The 22983-nt window shown below is 44.0% G+C and overlaps 1 protein-coding gene across 4 annotated transcripts in view; it reads left to right on the top strand.

The window, feature by feature from the left end:
• Nucleotides 1-22983, top strand: part of PRR7 (proline rich 7, synaptic) — a 111563-nt gene that overhangs the window by 86725 nt on the left and 1855 nt on the right. The window lies entirely within an intron of this gene.

Genomic DNA, 22983 nt, shown 5'->3' with positions numbered 1-22983 from the left:
CATTACCTCTGGTGAGCTCCAGAGTCCAATCTCTGTGCGCAAGCCATGAGCATCACCGCAGTGCCGAGCAGCATGATCATTCTACCCTACAGTACAATCTCTGTGGGGGGTGGAGGCGGGGTTTGCCAGCAGTGTCAGGCAATGCGCCCATCTCCTGACAGCCCTGCTGCGACGCCAGCCCTCCCCCTGCCACTGCATGTATATGCAGTGTCGGACTGGAGCATGAAGGGCCCACCGGGTGTATGCAGTGGTAGCGGCCCATGATTAGAGGTATGGCCAGCCTCCAAAGGGGGTGTGGCCAGCCACCACAGAGGTTTGGCTCACCATTATAGAGTACCTGGTCTGGACTCCTTGATAATTTATATAGTAATTAATGCTAGTGCATGCATGATAATATGCCAGATTAATGACAGCAATGTACTATAGAGAATACATCATAGTCCTGTGCAGTATAAGGTAACATATGTATAATATATAATTCAAGTGCAGAGTCTAGAACTTGATCCCTAGAGGTGGAGGGCCCCCCCAGGCAGTGGGGCCTACCGGTGGTTTTCCCTGTACCCCTGTGGGCCAGCCTGAGCCTGTGTATATGTGGCTGTGTGTGTATATATTTAGAGAGAGAGAGAGAGAGACCTGCCTGTGGGACACAAAATAATGCGTGCGGCCCGCGGGCTGTGAGTTTGACACCCCTGTTCCAGGATATCGAGTCAGCTTATCTCTGTATATGAGGACAATATTATTATTACCAGACTGCAGGTCAAGGTTCCCAGGGAATAAAGAAGAATACACAACCCAGCAACTTAGATGTTCATACTATTATAGACACATCAGTAGGATGAGGGCTGACACAGCTAGGTAACATCGCAGTGAGAGCCTCCTGACCTTGCTGTCAATGGCGTATACTGTCTGGCAGTAGACAAATAAATCTAGACCTCTTTTTATATGGCTTCATACTGAATAGTGGAAAACTATTTACTATACTTCATGTCATCTATATTTTGTTCAGACCTGACTAGAATAGGAACAATATTTGATTATAAATATATTCTAAAGGTTTACAGATAAATATAAAGATATAACTGGTCTCCCAAAGTGTATTCCTTTATGCTTTCTTCCTGACTGATCCGTTTGTCTGGGAAGAACCAGTGAGAGCCACAATACGATGTAATTTCTTCTGGAATACAATGTACTGTAAGTGATACAAGAATATATACAGTATTACTATGAAAATGGAAAGAATCTACTGCTGTATGTGAGTAGATCCTGATGGCCTGCAGTACATTACTGCCACTCCTGATGTTTTTTAGGAATGGGTTGTTAAGCGCCTCTTCACAATGGGGGAGATGTATTAAAGCCTTGGAGAGAGATAAAGTGCCAACCATTCAGCTTCTAACTGCCATGTTATAGGCTGTGTTTGAAAAATGACAGGAACTGATTGGTTGGTACGTTATCACTCTGCTTTATCACTCGGCTTAGTGCATAGACCGCTTATCTCTCTCCATTTTATCTCTCTCCAAGGCTTAGTAGCAGTAGCGGCTCTTGCCACGGGCAAGCAGGCTTTTGCTCGGGGCACTGCTGTTCCGAGGGTGCTGCTGCCGCTGCCGTGGCAAGAGCCACTACTGGTGCCGTGCGGTGCGCTTGACGTCATTTTGCACACCACGGCATTGTGGGAGCAGCCGCGGTCGCTAGAGGTCATAATTGACCTCTAGTGTCTGTGCAGTGTGCGGCGCTATGGGAAAGACGTCATGACGTCTTTCCCATAGATCCGAGGAGCGGCAGCTGGAGACGGAGGACAGCAGCAGCGCTCGGGAAGCAGGAGCATGGCTTGTATTTTTTTTTTCCGTAAGCGCTGCTACTAGGGGCACATCTACAGGGGGGAAAATCCACTAAGGGCAAAACTACTGAGGGCACAGCTACTGGGGGCACATCTACTAAGGGCAAAACTACAAGGAGCACAACTACTGAGGGCACAGCTACGGGGGCAAAAATACTGGTGGTAAATCTAGAGGTGGGCACATCTACTGAGGGCAAAGCTACAGGGAGCACATCTACAGGGAGCACATCTACAGGGGGCACATCTACTTAGGGCAAAACTACAGGGGGCAAAACTACAGGGAGCACATATACAGGGGGCACAACTACCGAGGGCACAGCTACAGGGGGCAAAACTACTGAGGGCAAAACTACATGGGGCACAACTACTGAGGGCACTGCTACAGGGGGCAAAACTACTGAGGGCAAAACTACAGGGGGCACAACTACAGGGGGCAATCGCACTGATAGCGCCCCCTCCTGATCTGCTCCTGGCTGCTAGGGTGCACAATGGCGCCCCCCTACAGAGTGCCTGGCGCCATAACTATAATTTTGAATACTATTTTTTGTGTCAGGAGGCGTGGTCACACCCCCTTACATTAGACCACACCCCATCCTATTACCTGGGCCTGGCAACGCTGTCTTCTGCCATGAGTGTGGTTGTACACTTGTCAGCTGGCGTTTTTATATTCATACAGATATCTGGTTCCATAAAGGTGTTAAAGTGTGTGTCGTGATAATTGAAAGAAAATAAAACACTTCTAAAGTTCACTAATACATTTCAAGTCATATATTTCCATGTTATGGGGAATCCATACAAAGGGGTCTATTTAGAACAGTGGATGTGGGAGCATACCCATAAATTTATGGAATTAATAATATTAGCTGATACAACATTTATTTAATTGATTGATTGATTGATTGATTGATTGATTACTTGTATTGTCAGTCAATCCACAGCCTCAGAATTTAGGGAGACCTCAAATATTGACCAAACATAAGAGGTATTGGGGGTAATTGGAGTTGATCGCAGCAGGATTTTTGTTAGCAGTTGGGCAAAACCATGTGCACCGCAGGTGTGGCAGATATAACATGTGCAGAGAGAGTTAGATTTGGGTGGGTTATTTTGTTTCTGTGCAGGGTAAATACTGGCTGCTTTATTTTTACATTGCAATTTAGATTGCAGATTGAACACACCACACCCAACTGCTAACAAAATTCCTGCTGCGATCAACTCAGAATTACCCCCATTGACCATATGAACCTGTCAACATTTTCCGGTGTCAACATTTCATATGTCAACCATTCCTTTTGAACCTTTTTTTTTTACTGTGGAATACTTGAATTCAGTTGTCTTTATCTTTGACCTTTACAGCTGAGGGACTAGTCAGTAGTTTGTAGTGCAGATTTACAATTAGGAAGGATGTGTGCAAGGTATGTACAGCGTATCCTGACTGCAAATTCCCCATATAATCTTGGAGGCAATGGCAATACACAAAATGTGTGACATTTGCATTGTGTAAGGGAGTGTTGGTGAAGCCTGTCCTTGCTGTCCTGGGTTGGTCTGTTAGTTATAGACAATCATGAGACACATTGGAGAAGATTCAATTAAGCGCAAGATTCCAACAGTATCCCTAACAGTATTTAAAGTCTAAGGGGTAAATTTACTAAGATGGGAGTTCTGTTTAAGATGGAATGTTGCTCATATCAACCAATCAGATTCCAGGTATTATCTTCTAGAAGGTGCTAGATAAATGAGAAGTATCATCTGATTGGTTGCTATGGGCAACATCCCATCCTAAATAGAACTCCCATCTTAGTAAATTTACCCCTTAGTCTAAACTCTCTGTGTACCCTTATCATGCTAATGTCTGCTTTGGCACACAGGTAGGTCTTCATCAGCCAGAATACATACAAAGAGTTACCAAAGCATATTCAAAGCTGGAACTTGTTCTCATCAGCGTACACAGACCTAGTTAACTTCATTTCATTGAGGCACCTGAAATAGGGCCATTGTCCCTTATGGGCTTGTTCACATAGGGGTAGATGTATCAAACCTGCAAGAGAGAGAAAGTGTAGAGGTTGCCCATAACAAACAATCAGCTGTTAACTATCAGTTTATAAACTAGATTAATGATAGCTAGAAGCTGATTAGTTGCTATTGGCAACATCTCCATTTTATCTCTCTCAAAAGATTAATACATCTCTTCTGTACAGATGTAAACAAATAAACTAGTAACGCACACAACTCAGATCTCTCACAATGGGGGTCATTCCGAGTTGTTCGCTCGTTCTTTTTCATCGCATCGCAGCGATTTTCCGCAAACTGCGCATGCGCAATGTTCGCACTGCGACTGCGCCAAGTAAATTTGCTAAGAAGTTTGGTATTTTACTCACGGCATTACGAGGTTTTTTCTTCGTTCTGCTGATCGTAGTGTGATTGACAGGAAGGGGGTGTTTCTGGGCGGAAACTGGCCGTTTTATGGGAGTGTGTGAACAAACGCTGCCGTTTCTGAGAAAAACGCGGGAGTGGCTGAAGAAACGGGGGAGTGTCTGGGCGAACGCTGGGTGTGTTTGTGACGTCAAACCAGGAACGACAAGCACTGAACTGATCGCACTGGAAGAGTAAGTCTCGAGCTACTCAGAAACTGCACATAAAAATCTTTTCGCAATATTGCGAATACTTCGTTCGCAATTTTGCTAAGCTAAGATTCACTCCCAGTAGGCGGCGGCTTAGCGTGTGCAATGCTGCTAAAAGCAGCTTGCGAGCGAACAACTCGGAATGAGGGCCAATATTCTACACATACTGTATAATGACAGATCTCTCTCTCAGCACATGGAATGTTATTCATACAATGTGCATTCGGGTCAGCAGGTGCTGCAGGGGTCTGGCGGGTGTTGCAGGCAGGGGGATCCAGCGGGGTGGAAGAGATGGAGACAGAGTTCCCGATGAGGGCTACAAATCAGAATGGATGCCAAGCCCACGCCCCTAGTCATAGGCTATTGATACCAGAGAACGTCATGACATCATGTCACATCATGACAACACGGCTGCCACAAAACTACAGTTTTTGGAATATTACGGTTTTTAGAATCACGGATAAGGGCGGTATGAAAGGGGCGTGGTCAAATTCCCGGGTCTCCTGACCTGGTAATTCAACCTGGGAATAAAGCAGTGTTATTCCCAGGTTGAATACCGGGTCAGTGGCAGCGTGAACGGGTTCCCGGGTCGATGTGACCCGGGACCCGTTCGCTACATAGGGAGAGGCGGCGCGGAGATGATCTCATCTCCCAGCGCCGCCTCCGCTGCCGGCTCTGCCCCCGCTGCTATAGCATCCAACTCTGCAAATTGCCGGGTCGGGAAGCCTGCTAACAGGGTCCAATGCCAGATCCCACCCGGGAAGGACCCGTTTCCAATTCCCGGGTGGGATCCGGCATTGGCGAGGTGAAAGGGGTATTATAAAGATATTGATGGTATAAATACATCTATCTAGAGACTTTCTCTAACCCATCAAGGGCCCTCATTCCGAGTTGTTCGCTCGCTAGCAGATGTCAGCAGCATTGCACACGTTAGGCCGCCGCCCTCTGGGAGTGTATCTTAGCTTAGCAGAAGTATGAACGAAAGATTAGCAGAACTGCTACTAAATAATTCTTTGCAGTTTCTGAGTAGCTCCAGACCTACTCACAGATTGCGATCAGCTCAGTCCGTTTAGTTCCTAGTTTGACGTCACAAACACGCCCTGCGTTCAGCCAGCCACTCCCCCGTTTCTCCAGACACTCCCGTGTTTTTCCCTGACACGCCTGTGTTTTTTAGCACACTCCCGGAAAACGCTCAGTTACCACCCAGGAACGGCCCTTTCCTGTCAATCACCGATCAGCAGTGCGACTGAAAAGCGCCACAGAATCCACAGCAAATCTACTAAGTTTTTAGTTAAATAACTAAGCGCATGCGCCCTGCGTGCCTTGCGCATTTTGCAACAAATCGCAGCATAGCGAAAATCGGCAATGACCCCCAATATGTCTTATTAAGGTGGCAAGGAAATCAACCACAAATCAAGCTGAGAGAAGATGGCACTTTTACCCCACATCATGAAGTTACTCCAACATGTACATAAAGTCAGTAACATTTAGGCAAGGTGTTACAGTTATAAACAGGCTTAGGGACCTACAGTATGTAATAACCCTTGGTGAGAGATAAAGTAACATCCAACCAACCAGCTCCTGTCATTTTTCAAACACAGCATGTATGATGGCAGTTAGGAGCCGATTGCTTGGTACTTTATCTCTCTCCATTTTATCACTCTACAAGGCTTAGTAAATAGACCCCTAATGCCTGAAGAATTGAGCACCATTTACATAAAATGCCATTGGCAAAGGAGACATATAAATCATAACTCATAATCAGTGGATACTGCTGTAGTTTGGCATAAGTATGCAATATAATGCACAACTGAGTTGCCAAATGAAAATAATAGTGACATTTTCACTTAATTGTACATCAACATCCCAATAAAATTTTGTTCTAATAAACGATAAGACTATGATAGGTTAATTAGAACTGAAAAGCCCACCACTCCTAATAATATGCAGACAGACAGCAATTCCTCTCTTCTCCACCAGGGTGGAATGGAATTGGAGGAGGATGAGTTGCGATAGTGAGAATCGGTTCCTCAGGCAAATAATATATTGTAACTGGATATTGTTGTCTTTTCAGAAAAAAAAAATGAAAGTCAGGTACTTTCATGAGAAAATAGGCCAGGGTCAGTCTTCTAGGTAATGCAATACATAAGACAAACACGGGACAGGATATTAAAGTTCTAGGAAAACAAGACAGGATCATATACACTAGCCCTAAAAGCTGCATGGGTCACCGGGGAGTGGGGATTATTTTAAAGAGTAAAATAATATTCCAGGTTACCTGCATTATATGAGGAAGTCCAGGGATTTACAATCATTAATTGAATTTTGAATCATTATACAGAATTATTAACTGATTATCAATCAAGTATAGTTTAAGATTTTATATTTAGCGGTTTAATTCAAGGAGATTTACATATCACTAAAAGTTTGCTTAATTGGGTCATTTTTGTTGTGTAGTAATCTAATGAGTAGATTTATAATTAGATAATTAGATCCCTGAAGAACATTTCTCATTTTATCCTAGGAGTGGCACAGCATAAAGTACAGTAGCTAATTGATTTTCATTCTTTAGACATGTAAACTCAACTACTTGGGGGCACCTATGTCACAAACATTTCTGATTGTTGAAATAATAGTGAGTGTAAGGGTTTTAATGAGAGTTATTAATGTATATAGTAGTTTGCCAGACCTTTCATAGTAGCCAGCAATGCAGAGGTTGCAATCTATACGGATAACCCCCAAGAGGTCAGATGTAAGCAGTACATATATTTAGACTATGTGACTTTTGACACTTGCCCTGGTGAAGCTTTCAGTAATATAGTTATATGGTGACTGAACCTCTTTGAATCTATAGCACAACATAATTTGCAAAGTGATTACAGCTATTTTAGTTCTTAATTTTATTATTACATTTTTGTCTATGCTGTTAAACAAATCTATATTGTACTTGTCTATTTTCTAAGGCAAAATTCAGATTGCCCCAGAATGTGATTTTTCAAAGGTTACAAATCTGTTGTTCCATCCAGTTGATTTTCACAATATCTTATATGCTCAATAAAATACATTTTGTAAGTTGGAGAAATTTGGAACAAAATCAGTTTGCTTGATTTAACTAACAATATATCTAAAAAAAGAGGGAACCGCAAGAAAAGTAGTTATTAGTGGCTCTATTTATTAATAATGTGATGCCCCCATGCAAATGTAGATTCCAAATAAGGACATATCACAGCAATTGGAAAGTTCTTTTGTTGCCAGTTTATCAGTCTGTGGCTACTCTAGGTAAATACTCCACTGTATTATAAATAATCACCACTGTTCCCACTGTTATTACCCTTTGGGGAAGGCAGAGGGTGATAGGGAGATAGTGGGTGATGGGGAAAGGCAGTGGGTGACAGGGAGATAGTGGGTGATGGGGAAAGGCAGTGGGTGACTGCTTTAGGCAGTGGGTGACAGGGAGATAGTGGGTGATGGGGAAAGGCAGTGGGTGACAGGGAGATAGTGGGAGATGGAAAAAAGTGGTGGGTGACTGGGAGATAGTGGGTGATGGAGAAAGGCAATAGGGTGACTGGAGATGCAGTGGCTGACAGCTGTGAGGTGGCTGAAGGCAGTGACACTTATAGGTCCACTTACTGCTGGTGCTTGGTCCAGGGCCTGGGAGCAAATTAGCCAATGGAGCCAAACTTTGAAAAGCTGCACTTTGCAGAGCTTTGTACACAGGGATAGACCACAGTCCCCATTGAGATTAAGAGTAGACTAGAGGTCTTCTCCACTAAACAATGCAGTAGATAGGAACCTGAAGGAGGTGGAGATGTGAGAGCTAGCAGCTAAATCAACTAACTTGATTCAATTAGGTAAAGGGGTGATTAATTAATATACACATAATGAAAAAGTCTAAATACCGTACTCACTAATAGCAGCGTGCTTTTACACTCTATAGGGCACATTTATCACGATATGCATGTTTAACGCTGATGTGATAAATATTTTTTTCATATTTTCACACAATTTTACGATGTATCTCTTGCCAGGAGATGGGCGCTGATAAGAGCCTATGGAAAAAATTCTTCCTAGGCGCTGCAAACTGGAGCAGCAGTAGACAGTACAAAATAGGTCACCACCTACATGAACAATGTAAACAGAAAAATACAGTCTCACTTTCTGCGCTCCAAATGTCCCCTTGTTTTAAATGATCCTCACAGCGATGTCATATTTGTACATAAAATAAAAAATAAAAATTTATCATAGTGTAGTCCTGCAAAGTAAAAAGGTTCTTTCCACTGTGTTGGGGAGAACTAAGTGATGAAGAAGGTCCCACAAAAGAGATGAACCGTCCACCTTCTTATGGGGTCACCCAAAGTGATGCCGTGAAGATACGGTAATGGATTCTTACACGTATGCTTACTTGGAAATAGAGGATGAAAAGCACATAAAGGTTTCTTTTCCGTGTGGGTTTTTTCTCTGTGACACCATATATACAGTGTGAATGTCACTCATATGGTGAGTATGCAATTAAAAAAGAAGAAAGGTGGGGAGCCAATTAGGGCCGGAACAACCTCTTTTTATTAAAATATGAATAAAACATAAATAGACAGCCAGCCGTACCAAATGGGGGGCAGAGATGGAAATCAGTTTGACATGTAGTGATCCGGATATCATAAATGTCATATGCCCCTTTCAATGGATGTGCTGGTTTAGGACATCAATATTGCACTGTATCGTATCAACGCGTTTCGACGCTCTGCGGCATCTTTGTCAAGATTTAACAGTGTGTTTCACACCAATATGTAGCCTCTCCTGTGTGGACAGCTGATAAGAGCCTGTCCTGGGGAAAAGCTAGAAGCAGAGTGATAGTGTAACGCTTCTTTTTGGTTCTGGTCCCTACAGCCAATGTGCATATGTTGCTTTTGGCCAGATGGGCATTAAAATTTGTCCAGCCTAATCTTATACATAATCACCTACCACGTGCGCACGCAATGCAACAGCGATTATATGCTGCCTGCCACAACTAGTCACAGTGGGCGTACGTTCCATGCTTCCCTATGGAAGCACGTGCCTGTGAGTGATTGCAGGCACGCTATTCGCAGCAGGTGAGTCGGGTTTATGGCGACATGTTTGTAGGAACAGGCTGGGCACATCTGTAGTAGCCATAGATGCCTTAATAAATCCGACTGCATTGCAGTCCCCATAGAAACTGCATTTGTGGTCAGAATTTGAGGGACTGCGGTAGATTTGGGCAGCATGGGCGGTGTAATGATTACATAGTTACACAGTTGGTGAGGTTGAAAAAAGACAAAATGTCCATCGAGTTCATCCTGTATTATAAAATTATAAATCATTTAGATGCTGTAACCTTGGATATTTCTTTCAGTTAGGAATTTATGTAATCCATTCTTAAACTTATTTAGTGAGTCCACCATTACTACCTCCTCTGGTACAGAATTCCAAATCCTTATTGCTCTTACTGTGAAGAACCCTTTCCTCCGTTGTGTATGAATTTTTTTTCTTCTAACCTCAGGGGGTGTCCTGTGTAGCATTTTGTTTGATAAACAGGTTGTCTGATAAGTCCTTGTTTTGTACCTTTATGTATTTGTAAATATTAATAATGTCCCCTCTCATCCGCCTCTTTTCCAGTGTAAACATATCTAACCTTGTAAGCCTCTATTCATAATCCAGTGCCTCTAACCCTTTAACCAGTTTGGTGGCTCGCCTCTGAACCCTTTTGAGTTCCAAGATATATTTTTTTATAGTGCAGTGCCCAAAACTGTACACAATATTATAGGTGTGGCAGTACCAATGATTTATACAGTGGCAGGATTTCACTCTCACCCCTTGTCTCCATACCCCGTTTTATGCATGCTAACACCTTTTTTGCTTTTGTTGCTGCATTTTGACATTGCGTACTGCCACTAAGTCTATTATCGATGAGCACACCCAAATCCTTTGCCGTTATCCCTACATTTTCCCCATTTAATTTATAGGCTGCCTGATTGTTCTTAGTCCCAAAGTGCATAACTTTACATTTTTCTATATTGAACCTCATTCTCCATTTGTCTGCCAAGACCTCCAGTCTGGATAAATCATTCCTTAGAGACTCAACATCATTGTCTGAATTAATTACTCAACACAGTTTAGTATCGACTGCAAAAATTGACACTGTGCTTTCCAGGCCCACTCCTAGGTCATTAATGAATATGTTAAACAGCAATGTCCCGAGTACTGAACCCTGTGGTATTCCACTAAGTACTGAGACCCATTCAGAGAACATCCCATTAATCACCACTCGCTGTTCCCTGTTGTACAGCCAATTACTTACCCAAGTAATAATAATAATTTTATTTATATAGCGCTCTTTCTCCAATAGGACTCAAGGCGCTTACAAATAGTGTTTCCTTCCCCAAGCTCTCTCAGTTTGAAAATTAGTCTCTTATGTGGGACTTTTTCAAAGGCCTTAGCAAAATCCAAAAAGGCCACATCCACTGCTTTACCCTGATCAATATTATCGCTCACTTTCTCATAGAAGCTCATTAAGTTAGTTTGACATGACCTGTCCTTCACAAAACCATATTGATTCCTATTAATAACCTTGGAGGCATCCAAGTACTCTAGTATACTATCCCTTAATATACCTTCCAGTATTTTCCCTGCTATAGAAGTCAAACTTACCAGTCTGTAGTTACCGGGATGAGTCTTAATTCCTTTTTTAAATACTGGGACTACCTCTGCTATACACTTGTCCTTCGGTATCATTCCTAATGTAATAGACTCACTGAAAATCAAATATATGGACCTCAATAGCTCTGAGTTAAGTTCCATAAGAACCCTGGAGTGAAGTCCATCCGGCCCAGGAGATTTATTTATCTTAATTTTACTTAGTCTCTGCCGGACTACTTCCTCACTTAACCAAGTACTTAGCAACGGGTCGACATTATTATTGCTTATGTTGTGCACTTCTCCCGTCAACCGGTTCTCTCTCGTGAATACTGATGAAAAGAATTTATTCAATAAATCTGCTTTTTACCTATCATCCATTAATCAAGACATCCAACTCGCCCTTTAGGGATCCAATATTTTCCTTTTTTAAATGTATAACCGTTTATATACTTAAAGAACTTTTTGGGGTTTGTTTTACTCTCCTTTGCGATTTTGTTTTTAGTTTTCTATTTTGGCTGCTCTGATTCCTTTTTTGCATTTTTTGTTATATTCCTTGTAGAACTGGAATGATTCCGCCTTCCCGTCAGACTAAAATGCTTTGAAAGCACACCTCTTTATATCCATTTGTTCCTTGACCTTCTTATTAAGCCACATTGGTTTGAATTTACTACTCCTGTTTTTGTTAACCTTGGGAATGATCAAAACTTATTGAGCACAGTTGTAAAAACATCCCACATTTCAGCTGTATTCGTACCATGAAACGCAATTCCCCAATTGATGTCCTTCACTGCTTGTTTCAGCAAGTTGAAATGAGCTTTTCAAAAGTTAAATGTCTTAGTTAGACCCTTATACTGTTGTTTTTGGAAGCTGATATCGAATTTGATCATATTATGATCGCTATTTCCCAAGGTCTCCCCTACTTTAGTATTTGATATTATCTCTGCATTATTAGTTAGCACTAGGTCCAGTAAAGTCCTATGTCTGGTTGGTTCCTCGATCACCTGGGACAAGTAATGATCTTTTAGCATGTTTTAGAACCTATTTCCCCTAGCTGTTTCGGTGTTCCAATTTAAGTCTGGGTAATTACAGTCCCCAATGATAATGACCTCCCCCATTCCTGCAGCTTTTTCGATTTGCTGCAAGTTGCGAGTTGTAATTCGTCAGACATACTAATATCTGGCGGTTTGTGGCATGTCCTTATTAAAAGCGTTTTTGTATCTTTACCCCCACTCGAATTCTCAACCCATAATGACTCCACGTTATCTCCAGTCCCCTCGTAAATGACCTCCTTTAAATTTGGTTATTCTTGCTGTGATTGTGTGGGTTTCCCCCGGGGTGCTCTGGTTTCCTCCCACTGGTAGCTTACTGGTAGGTTAAATGGCTCCTAACAAAAAAATTAACTTTAGTGTGTGTGTATACATGTGTTTCAGTGACGGTGTGGGGTGAGGCAGAGCCTTTCCTGTCATTCTAACGTATAGACCAGAGTTTTGACTGTATAAAGCATATGAAAAATACAAATAATATGTTAGAAATATCTTCTTTGTATTATTCTAATCATTTTTATAGTCAAAACTCTGAAGTAAAAAGTCTATGACAGGTGAGTGCCTCCCCTGCCTACTTTGACCGCACATCTCTGATCAAAACTCACCAAATTTCCAGGAGTATATACTGCTGCACCTGTGTATAATGCCCACATGTATATACTGCTGCACCTGTGTATAATGCCCACATGTATATACTGCTGCACCTGTGTATAATGCCCACATGAATCCTTTGGCTCATATATTGTGTGTAGATCTGGCTCTGGTAGTCACCTCACGTCCATAATGTGTTTAGGGCAGATTAAATGGTCCAAGTGGTTCTTACGGGTGTGGTTCATTAAGTGGACATGAGTTAGGTCGACCACGTTAAAGTGATGGGGAACCCCAATTAGTGCACCGTGCCCCTTCGCATGGCTCTCTTCGCTCGCCATGATTCGGGCATGGTGACTCTCTGCGCTCGGCACAGGTTACCATTCCCAGTTGTAGTCCACGTGGATCGTTAAGTATGAAAAAGGTGAAAAAATAAAAAATGTTTTGAAAAACTCATGTCGACCTAATGACCATGTTGACCTAGTGAACATGTCAACCTAACTCATGTCGACCTAACGACCGCCATCCGTTCTTACCTGCCGTCATAATTCTATGATTCAAATTTGTTAATTAATTACTGGTTTAGATATATGGAGAATTCTTAATTTTTTCGAGGTTCACCCTGAAAACATCTGTTTTTGGGGGGATTTCACGTAAATATTGATTATTAAATATGACCATATATGGGGTTCCTCAATTTACTTTTAGTGCCATTCTATAATAAACGATGAACAATAATAAGCTATATTTAGACTATAATATACTGTAATACACAAATTACATTTATTTTTAGCATAATGACTGGAAAGATTTGCTGAAGGGAACATGTTGTGATATTTCATTAAAGGCAGATACAGTACAAGCCAGCTCCAATTTTCTAAAACATTTCTTTCTAAGTGATTTCTGGCATGGGGTTGCCACATTTTGTATGAGACTTAAGAATTTACCAATGTGAAGATTGCTTGATAAATATAGTGCATTTAAAATGGCTAAAGCTGAAGTTTAGCCTACATTCATAGATGATACTGCGGACATGGTCACATGAACGTGCCAGACTTGGGTGGTCATTCCGAGTTGTTCGCGAGCTGTTTTCGTTCGCAGCGCAGCGTTTAGTCAAAAAAGCAGCACTTCTGTGCATGCGTAAGCGCCGCAATGCGCAAGCGCGACGTACTTTCACAACAGCCGAAGTAGTTTCACACAAGGTCTAACGAAGCCTTTCAGTCGCCCTGCTGGCCGCAGAGTGATTGACATGAAGTGGGCGTTTCTGGGTGTCAACTGACCGTTTTCTAGGAGTGTCTGGAAAAACGCAGGCGTGGCTGACCAAAAGCAGGGCGTGTTCGTGACGTCAAAACAGGAACTAAATAGTCTGAAGTGATCGCAAGCGCTGAGTAGGTCTGGAGCTGCTCAGAAACTGCACAATCTTTTTTGTAGCCGCTCTGTGATCCTTTTGTTCGCACTTCTGCTAAGCTGAAATACACTCCCAGAGGGCGGCGGCTTAGCATTTGCACGGCTGCTAAAAACTGCTAGTGAGCGAACAACTCGGAATGAGGGCCTTGGTCCGGAGGACACAACATTGATTTCATCTATTTTTATTTTAAACACAAGAACCTCCCCATTTCATTTCCAGTTATAGTTATTTTTTATTATTAGTCATGTAGGTGAGGACACGATACGAGCTAGAAATAGACCACAAATCTACCATAATTCCTTACTATAAATACACATGGTTGTTAATAGGTTATACTGAAAAATCATCTTTTAAAAGAAAAAATCCTTAAAAATTGTAAAAAAAAAATGCATTATACAATCTCACTAGCTAAGTAATAAAATATTCTCTAAGGTGTGTAATAAACTACATACACACTAAACTAATATCCAATTAAATTATAAACCATTCGGAATGGCTGGATCACAATTGGAATACTAAAGAGCATACATATAAGCTAAAACAATACATTTTGGAAATGCTGCAATATTTCTAAACTTGATAATTCTTCCAAAGTATTACTAAACACTATGTAGAGCCATGACGTCTCACTTGTGGTTGTCCCGTCATGTAAGAATGCCTAAATGCTGTTACTACAGTTGTTGCTGAGTCTAGTGAAGGTAAGAGAGAACTGCAAGGGGTGGTAAAGAGAACTAAAGGAGAGGAAGTAGAAAGTGGTATGGGAGAATTTCAGGGCAAGAGAACTGAAGAGGAGAAGAGGGCTGTAGAGAGACCCACATGGGGGATAGAACTGTTGAGGATAGAGAAAACCAGGGCTATCATCAGGGTGTATGGGGGAACAGATGTAGGTGACCTGGACTAGCTAGGTACTAGGAAGCCGGCTGGCTCTGATGATTCGAGTAACAAAATCCTTCTAATTCACAGACTGCAAATTAATAGGAGAGATGTGCACAGACCCCCATGTTTTGGATACAAATAGAAGGACACTCACTGGTCTGATAGGGTCATTAATTTTTACAAAGGCTTTTTCTAACGTAGAACTTTACATTAGTTACCACCTTTGCCTACACCTTTACTCCTACTTCTGTGTCTCCCAACATGTACAGCAGCAATCAGTAATGATAATGTACAAAACTGATTCCCATTAAAAGTGCAGTCTGAGCCTGGGGCCATTTGTCATATGACTAGCATTTATTGCTATCCTGGTGAATCTGTGTATATTGCATGAACACTGACCATGATTAAAATATAATTTGCTACACTGTCATACTAGTGTAATTGCCATGTGGTGAGATATGATGGGCATGTGGGTAGGTTGGATGGGCGTTTAAATAACGTGAGCTCTGTAGGCATGTTGGGAGATCTGAACGGCATGTGGGGGAGTTTTGGAGTACAATTTGGATATGCGGGCATGTGTGGCTATTTTGAAGCATGTGGAAGGTCTGAGCAGTATTTTGAGAAATGTTTTTTTTGTAGTTTGATTTGTACTGAACCTTACAATTTCATGCAAAATCTTGGAGGAGATTGTGAGAAGAAGTGACCAGGGTGGAGGAGTGTCATTGGTCAGTGGAGGACCGTAGAGCATGGAGGGGAGTGTGAAGAGAAATGGGATTTGAGATGTAAGTTTAAGGCTTTGTACACAATGGTGAGTAGTTAGAAGTGGGTTCTATGTGTGAATAGGAAGCCAGTGAAGCAGGTTACAGAGTGGAGAGGCAGACACAGTATGCCAGGAGAGGAAAATTAGATGAAAATCAAAAACGAAGGAGATGATGAGAGCATGCATTGATTTAATCATGGGTAAGGAAGAGTCAGATTCTGGAAATGTTCTGGAGCTGAAGGTGCAAGATTAAGAGATGGCGCGAATGTGGAGTGTGAAGAAGAGAGAGCAGAGTTAAAGATGACACGGAGGCAGTGAACATGGAGAGACAGAAGAGAAGTTGATGTTGTTAACAAAGAGTGAGAGGCGGGAGGACCCTGGAAGGAGGAGAAACAATAAGTTTGGTCTTGGCCAATTTTGTTTCTTTAAATACAATTTAAATTGAAATGTACTGAACGTGCGTTAGGGACTCTATTAAAACTTTAATTAAATAATATTGTTCTTCCTTAATTCTTTGCAGTCCAGATGGAGAATACAAGCTTATTTTATTATGTCTTAAGTTATCTGTGATAGGAAAAGAAGTAGATAAAAACCTGAAAAAGTGCAATGAAAAGACTCACCACAACTACGGTGCGATTGATCGCACATTAGTTGACTGACTGATACAAAATGAATATAACCAGAACCCCCTTTCACATGATAGCCTATTACATGTGGTTTACTATGCTGACCTCTTGGGACTGACTGCTCAAGTCTGTCTTTCGCCAGTCAACTAGCAAGAATAGGGGAGCCACACGGGTAACCAGTTCTGATTGGCTGGACAGTGGAGAGGAGTCCTGGGGCCTCCCAGCTATAGTTATTTTGTGTTGGTCAGCCATGTACGCAGGTGGGTAATTTCTACCTATATTTTGGGAAAGTCCCTTGAACTAATGTTTTGATACCTGTATAATGGGTAGAGGAAATTTTGTTAACTGCGCTAGATCCCCTCAGCATGGAGCAGTCAGTTTCTGTCCTCCAACACAGGCTCCTCAAAAAGCATGCTCTCCACCCCGTATTACAATGGCCCTCATTCCGAGTTGTTCGCTCGCTAGCTGCTTTTAGCAGCATTGCACACGTTAGGCCGCCGCCCTCTTGGAGTGTATCTTAGCATAGCAGAATTGCGAACGAAAGATTAGCAGAATTACTACTAAATAATTATTTGCAGTTTCTGAGTAGCTCCAGACCTACTCACAAATTGCGATCAGCTCAGTCCGTTTAGTTCCTGGTTTGACGTCACAAACACGCCCTGCGTTCGGCCAGCCACTCCCCAGTTTCTCCAGACACTCCCGCGTTTTTCCCTGACACGCCTGCGTTTTTTTTTGCAAACGCCGGGAAAACGCTGAGTTGCTGCCCAGAAACACCCCTTTCCTGTCAATCATTTACCGAACACCAGTGCGACTGAAAAGCGCCGCAGAAACCACAGCAAAACAGCTAAGTTTTTAGTAAAATAACTAAGCGCATGTGCTCTGCGTACCATGCGCATTTAGCAACTAATCGCAGCATAGCAAAAATCGGCAATGAGCGAACAACTCGGAATGACCCCCAATATTCCAACTATTCAAAATTAGATTCTAAATCTTCAAAATTAAATCTCACATCTGCTCTGCTCCGCAAAATGAGGTGCACCTAGCAGAGTGCACAGTACAACTACACTTTTACCAGGTTAGTCTCACTTCTCCACTCTACCTGCACACGTGTCTGCTCCTTCTCAAATGCAGCCATCTTCCTCCACTAACCTGTATGCATCTTTGGAAAATAAGAATTTACTTACCGATAATTCTATTTCTCGGAGTCCGTAGTGGATGCTGGGGTTCCTGAAAGGACCATGGGGAATAGCGGCTCCGCAGGAGACAGGGCACAAAAAGTAAAGCTTTTCCAGATCAGGTGGTGTGCACTGGCTCCTCCCCCTATGACCCTCCTCCAGACTCCAGTTAGGTACTGTGCCCGGACGAGCGTACACAATAAGGGAGGATTTTGAATCCCGGGTAAGACTCATACCAGCCACACCAATCACACCGTACAACTTGTGATCTAAACCCAGTTAACAGTATGATAACAGAGGAGCCTCTGAAAGATGGCTCCCTAAACAATAACCCGAATTAGTTAACAATAACTATGTACAAGTATTGCAGATAATCCGCACTTGGGATGGGCGCCCAGCATCCACTACGGACTCCGAGAAATAGAATTATCGGTAAGTAAATTCTTATTTTCTCTATCGTCCTAGTGGATGCTGGGGTTCCTGAAAGGACCATGGGGATTATACCAAAGCTCCCAAACGGGCGGGAGAGTGCGGATGACTCTGCAGCACCGAATGAGAGAACTCCAGGTCCTCTTTTGCCAGGGTATCAAATTTGTAGAATTTTACAAACGTGTTCTCCCCTGACCACGTAGCTGCTCGGCAGAGTTGTAATGCCGAGACCCCTCGGGCAGCCGCCCAAGATGAGCCCACCTTCCTTGTGGAATGGGCCTTAACAGATTTAGGCTGTGGCAGGCCTGCCACAGAATGTGCAAGTTGAATTGTGTTACAAATCCAACGAGCAATCGACTGCTTAGAAGCAGGCGCACCCAACTTGTTGGGTGCATACAGTATAAACAGCGAGTCAGATTTTCTGACTCCAGCCGTCCTTGAAATGTATATTTTTAAAGCTCTGACAACGTCCAACAACTTGGAGTCCTCCAAGTCGCTTGTAGCCGCAGGTACTACAATAGGCTGGTTCAGGTGAAACGCTGATACCACCTTAGGGAGAAAATGCGGACGCGTCCGCAGCTCTGCCCTATCCGAATGGAAAATTAAATAAGGGCTTTTATAAGATAAAGCCGCCAGTTCAGATACTCTCCTGGCGGAAGCCAGGGCCAGTAACATAGTCACTTTCCATGTGAGATATTTCAAATCCACATTTTTTAGTGGTTCAAACCAATGGGATTTGAGGAAATCTAAAACTACATTTAGATCCCACGGTGCCACCGGAGGCACCACAGGAGGCTGTATATGCAGTACTCCTTTGACAAAAGTCTGGACCTCAGGGACTGAGGCCAATTCTTTTTGGAAGAATATTGACAGGGCCGAAATTTGAACCTTAATAGATCCCAATTTGAGACCCATAGACAATCCTGATTGCAGGAAATGTAGGAAACGACCCAGTTGAAATTCCTCCGTCGGAGCACTCCGATCCTCGCACCACGCAACATATTTCCGCCAAATGCGGTGATAATGCTTCGCGGTGACTTCCTTTCTTGCCTTAATCAAGGTAGGAATGACTTCTTCTGGAATGCCTTTTCCTTTTAGGATCTGGCGTTCAACCGCCATGCCGTCAAACGCAGCCGCGGTAAGTCTTGAAAGAGGCAGGGACCCTGTTGAAGCAGGTCCCTTCTCAGAGGTAGAGGCCACGGATCGTCCGTGACCATCTCTTGAAGTTCCGGGTACCAAGACCTTCTTGGCCAATCCGGAGCCACTAGTATCGTTCTTACTCCGCTTTGCCGTATGATTCTCAATACCTTTGGTATGAGAGGCAGAGGAGGAAACACATACACCGACTGGTACACCCAAGGTGTTACCAGCGCGTCCACAGCTATTGCCTGCGGATCTCTTGACCTGGCGCAATACCTGTCCAGTTTTTTGTTGAGGCGAGACGCCATCATGTCCACCATTGGTCTTTCCCAACGGTTTATTAGCATGTGGAAAACTTCTGGATGAAGTCCCCACTCTCCCGGGTGAAGATCGTGTCTGCTGAGGAAGTCTGCTTCCCAGTTGTCCACGCCCGGGATGAACACTGCTGACAGTGCTATCACGTGATTCTCCGCCCAGCGAAGGATCCTGGCAGCTTCTGCCATTGCACTCCTGCTTCTTGTGCCGCCCTGTCTGTTTACATGGGCGACTGCCGTGATGTTGTCCGACTGGATCAACACCGGTCTTCCTTGAAGCAGAGGTTCCGCCTGGCTTAGAGCATTGTAGATTGCTCTTAGTTCCAGAATGTTTATGTGAAGAGACTTTTCCAGGCTCGACCACACTCCCTGGAAGTTTCTTCCTTGTGTGACTGCTCCCCAGCCTCTCAGGCTGGCGTCCGTGGTCACCAGGATCCAATCCTGTATGCCGAATCTGCGGCCCTCCAATAGATGAGCCCTCTGCAACCACCACAGAAGAGATACCCTTGTCCTTGGAGACAGGGTTATCCGCAGGTGCATCTGAAGATGCGACCCTGACCATTTGTCCAACAGATCCCTTTGGAAAATTCTTGCATGGAATCTGCCGAATGGAATTGCTTCGTAAGAAGCCACCATTTTTCCCAGGACTCTTGTGCATTGATGTACAGACACCTTTCCTGGTTTTAGGAGGTTCCTGACCAGGCCGGATAACTCCTTGGCTTTTTCCTCGGGAAGAAAAACCTTTTTCTGAACCGTGTCCAGAATCATCCCTAGGAACAGCAGACGAGTTGTCGGCATTAATTGGGATTTTGGAATATTCAGAATCCATCCGTGCTGCTTTAGCACCTCTTGAGATAGTGCTAATCCCATCTCTAGCTGTTCTCTGGACCTTGCCCTTATTAGGAGATCGTCCAAGTATGGGATAATTAATACGCCTTTTCTTCGAAGAAGAATCATCATCTCGGCCATTACCTTTGTAAAGACCCGAGGTGCCGTGGACAAACCAAACGGCAGCGTCTGAAACTGATAGTGACAGTTTTGTACAATGAACCTGAGGTACCCCTGGTGTGAGGGGTAAATTGGAACGTGGAGATACGCATCCTTGATGTCCAAGGATACCATAAAGTCCCCTTCTTCCAGGTTCGCTATCACTGCTCTGAGTGACTCCATCTTGAACTTGAACTTCTTTATGTACAGGTTCAAGGACTTCAGATTTAGGATAGGCCTTACCGAGCCATCCGGCTTCGGTACCACAAATAGAGTGGAATAATACCCCTTCCCTTGTTGTAGAAGAGGTACCTTGACTATCACCTGCTGAGAGTACAGCTTGTGAATGGCTTCCAAAACCGTCTCCCTTTCGGCGGGGGACGTTGGTAAAGCAGACTTCAGGAAACGGCGAGGTGGATCTGTCTCTAATTCCAACCTGTACCCCTGAGATATTATCTGCAGGATCCAGGGATCTACCTGCGAGTGAGCCCACTGCGCGCTGTAATTTTTGAGACGACCGTCCACCGTCCCCGAGTCCGCTTGAGAAGCCCCAGCGTCATGCTGAGGCTTTTGTAGAAGCCGGGGAGGGCTTCTGTTCCTGGGAAGGAGCTGCCTGTTGCTGTCTCTTCCCTCGACCTCTGCCTCGTGGCAGATATGAATAGCCCTTTGCTCTCTTATTTTTAAAGGAACGAAAGGGCTGCGGTTGAAAAGTCGGTGCCTTTTTCTGTTGGGGAGTGACTTGAGGTAGAAAGGTGGATTTCCCGGCTGTAGCCGTGGCCACCAAATCTGATAGACCGACTCCAAATAACTCCTCCCCTTTATACGGCAAAACTTCCATATGCCGTTTTGAATCCGCATCGCCTGTCCACTGTCGCGTCCATAAAGCTCTTCTGGCCGAAATGGACATAGCACTTACCCGTGATGCCAGTGTGCAGATATCCCTCTGTGCATCACGCATATAAAGAAATGCATCCTTTATTTGTTCTAACGACAGTAAAATATTGTCCCTGTCTAGGGTATCAATATTTTCAATCAGGGACTCTGACCAAACTACCCCAGCACTGCACATCCAGGCAGTCGCTATAGCTGGTCGTAGTATAACACCTGCATGTGTGTATATACTTTTTTGGATATTTTCCATCCTCCTATCTGATGGATCTTTAAGTGCGGCCGTCTCAGGAGAGGGTAACGCCACTTGTTTAGATAAGCGTGTTAGCGCCTTGTCCACCCTAGGAGGTGTTTCCCAGCGCTCCCTAACCTCTGGCGGGAAAGGGTATAATGCCAATAATTTCTTTGAAATTATCAGCTTTTTATCAGGGGCAACCCACGCTTCATCACACACGTCATTTAATTCTTCTGATTCAGGAAAAACTATAGGTAGTTTTTTCACACCCCACATAATACCCTGTTTAGTGGTACCTGTAGTATCAGCTAAATGTAACGCCTCCTTCATTGCCAAAATCATATAACGTGTGGCCCTACTGGAAAATACGGTTGATTCGTCACCGTCACCACTGGAATCAGTGCCTGTGTCTGGGTCTGTGTCGACCGACTGAGGCAAAGGGCGTTTCACAGCCCCTGACGGTGTTTGAGGCGCCTGGACAGGCACTAATTGATTGTCCGGCCGCCTCATGTCGTCAAACGACTGCTTAAGCGAGTTGACGCTATCCCGTAATTCCACAAATAAAGGCATCCATTCTGGTGTCGACCCCCTAGGAGGTGACATCCCCATATTTGGCAATTGCTCCGCCTCCACACCAATATCGTCCTCATACATGTCGACACACCCGTACCGACACACAGCAGACACACAGGGAATGCTCTACACGAAGACAGGACCCACTAGCCCTTTGGGGAGACAGAGGGAGAGTCTGCCAGCACACACCAAAAAAGCGCTATATATGACAGGGATAGCCTTATAATAAGTGCTCCCTTATAGCTGCTTTATATATATCAAAATATTGCCATTAAATTTGCCCCCCCCTCTCTGTTTTACCCTGTTTCTGTAGTGCAGTGCAGGGGAGAGACCTGGGAGCCGTCCTGACCAGCGGAGCTGTGAGAGGAAATGGCGCCGTGTGCTGAGGAGATAGGCCCCGCCCCTTTTCCGGCGGGCTCGTCTCCCGCTATTTTGTGAATCCAGGCAGGGGTTAAATATCTCCATATAGCCTCTGGGGGCTATATGTGAGGTATTTTTAGCCTTTTAATAGGTTTTCATTTGCCTCCCAGGGCGCCCCCCCCCAGCGCCCTGCACCCTCAGTGACTGCGTGTGAAGTGTGCTGAGAGGAAAATGGCGCACAGCTGCAGTGCTGTGCGCTACCTTTAGAAGACTGCAGGAGTCTTCAGCCGCCGATTCTGGACCTCTTCTTACTTCAGCATCTGCAAGAGGGCCGGCGGCGCGGCTCCGGTGACCATCCAGGCTGTACCTGTGATCGTCCCTCTGGAGCTGATGTCCAGTAGCCAAGAAGCCAATCCATCCTGCACGCAGGTGAGTTCACTTCTTCTCCCCTCTGTCCCTCGTTGCAGTGATCCTGTTG

The sequence above is a fragment of the Pseudophryne corroboree genome, chromosome 6 (assembly GCF_028390025.1).
Source record: "Pseudophryne corroboree isolate aPseCor3 chromosome 6, aPseCor3.hap2, whole genome shotgun sequence".
Lineage (NCBI taxonomy): Eukaryota > Metazoa > Chordata > Amphibia > Anura > Myobatrachidae > Pseudophryne > Pseudophryne corroboree.
Note: the sequence above shows the minus strand (reverse complement) of the source record. Positions and strands in the feature narration are given on the sequence as shown.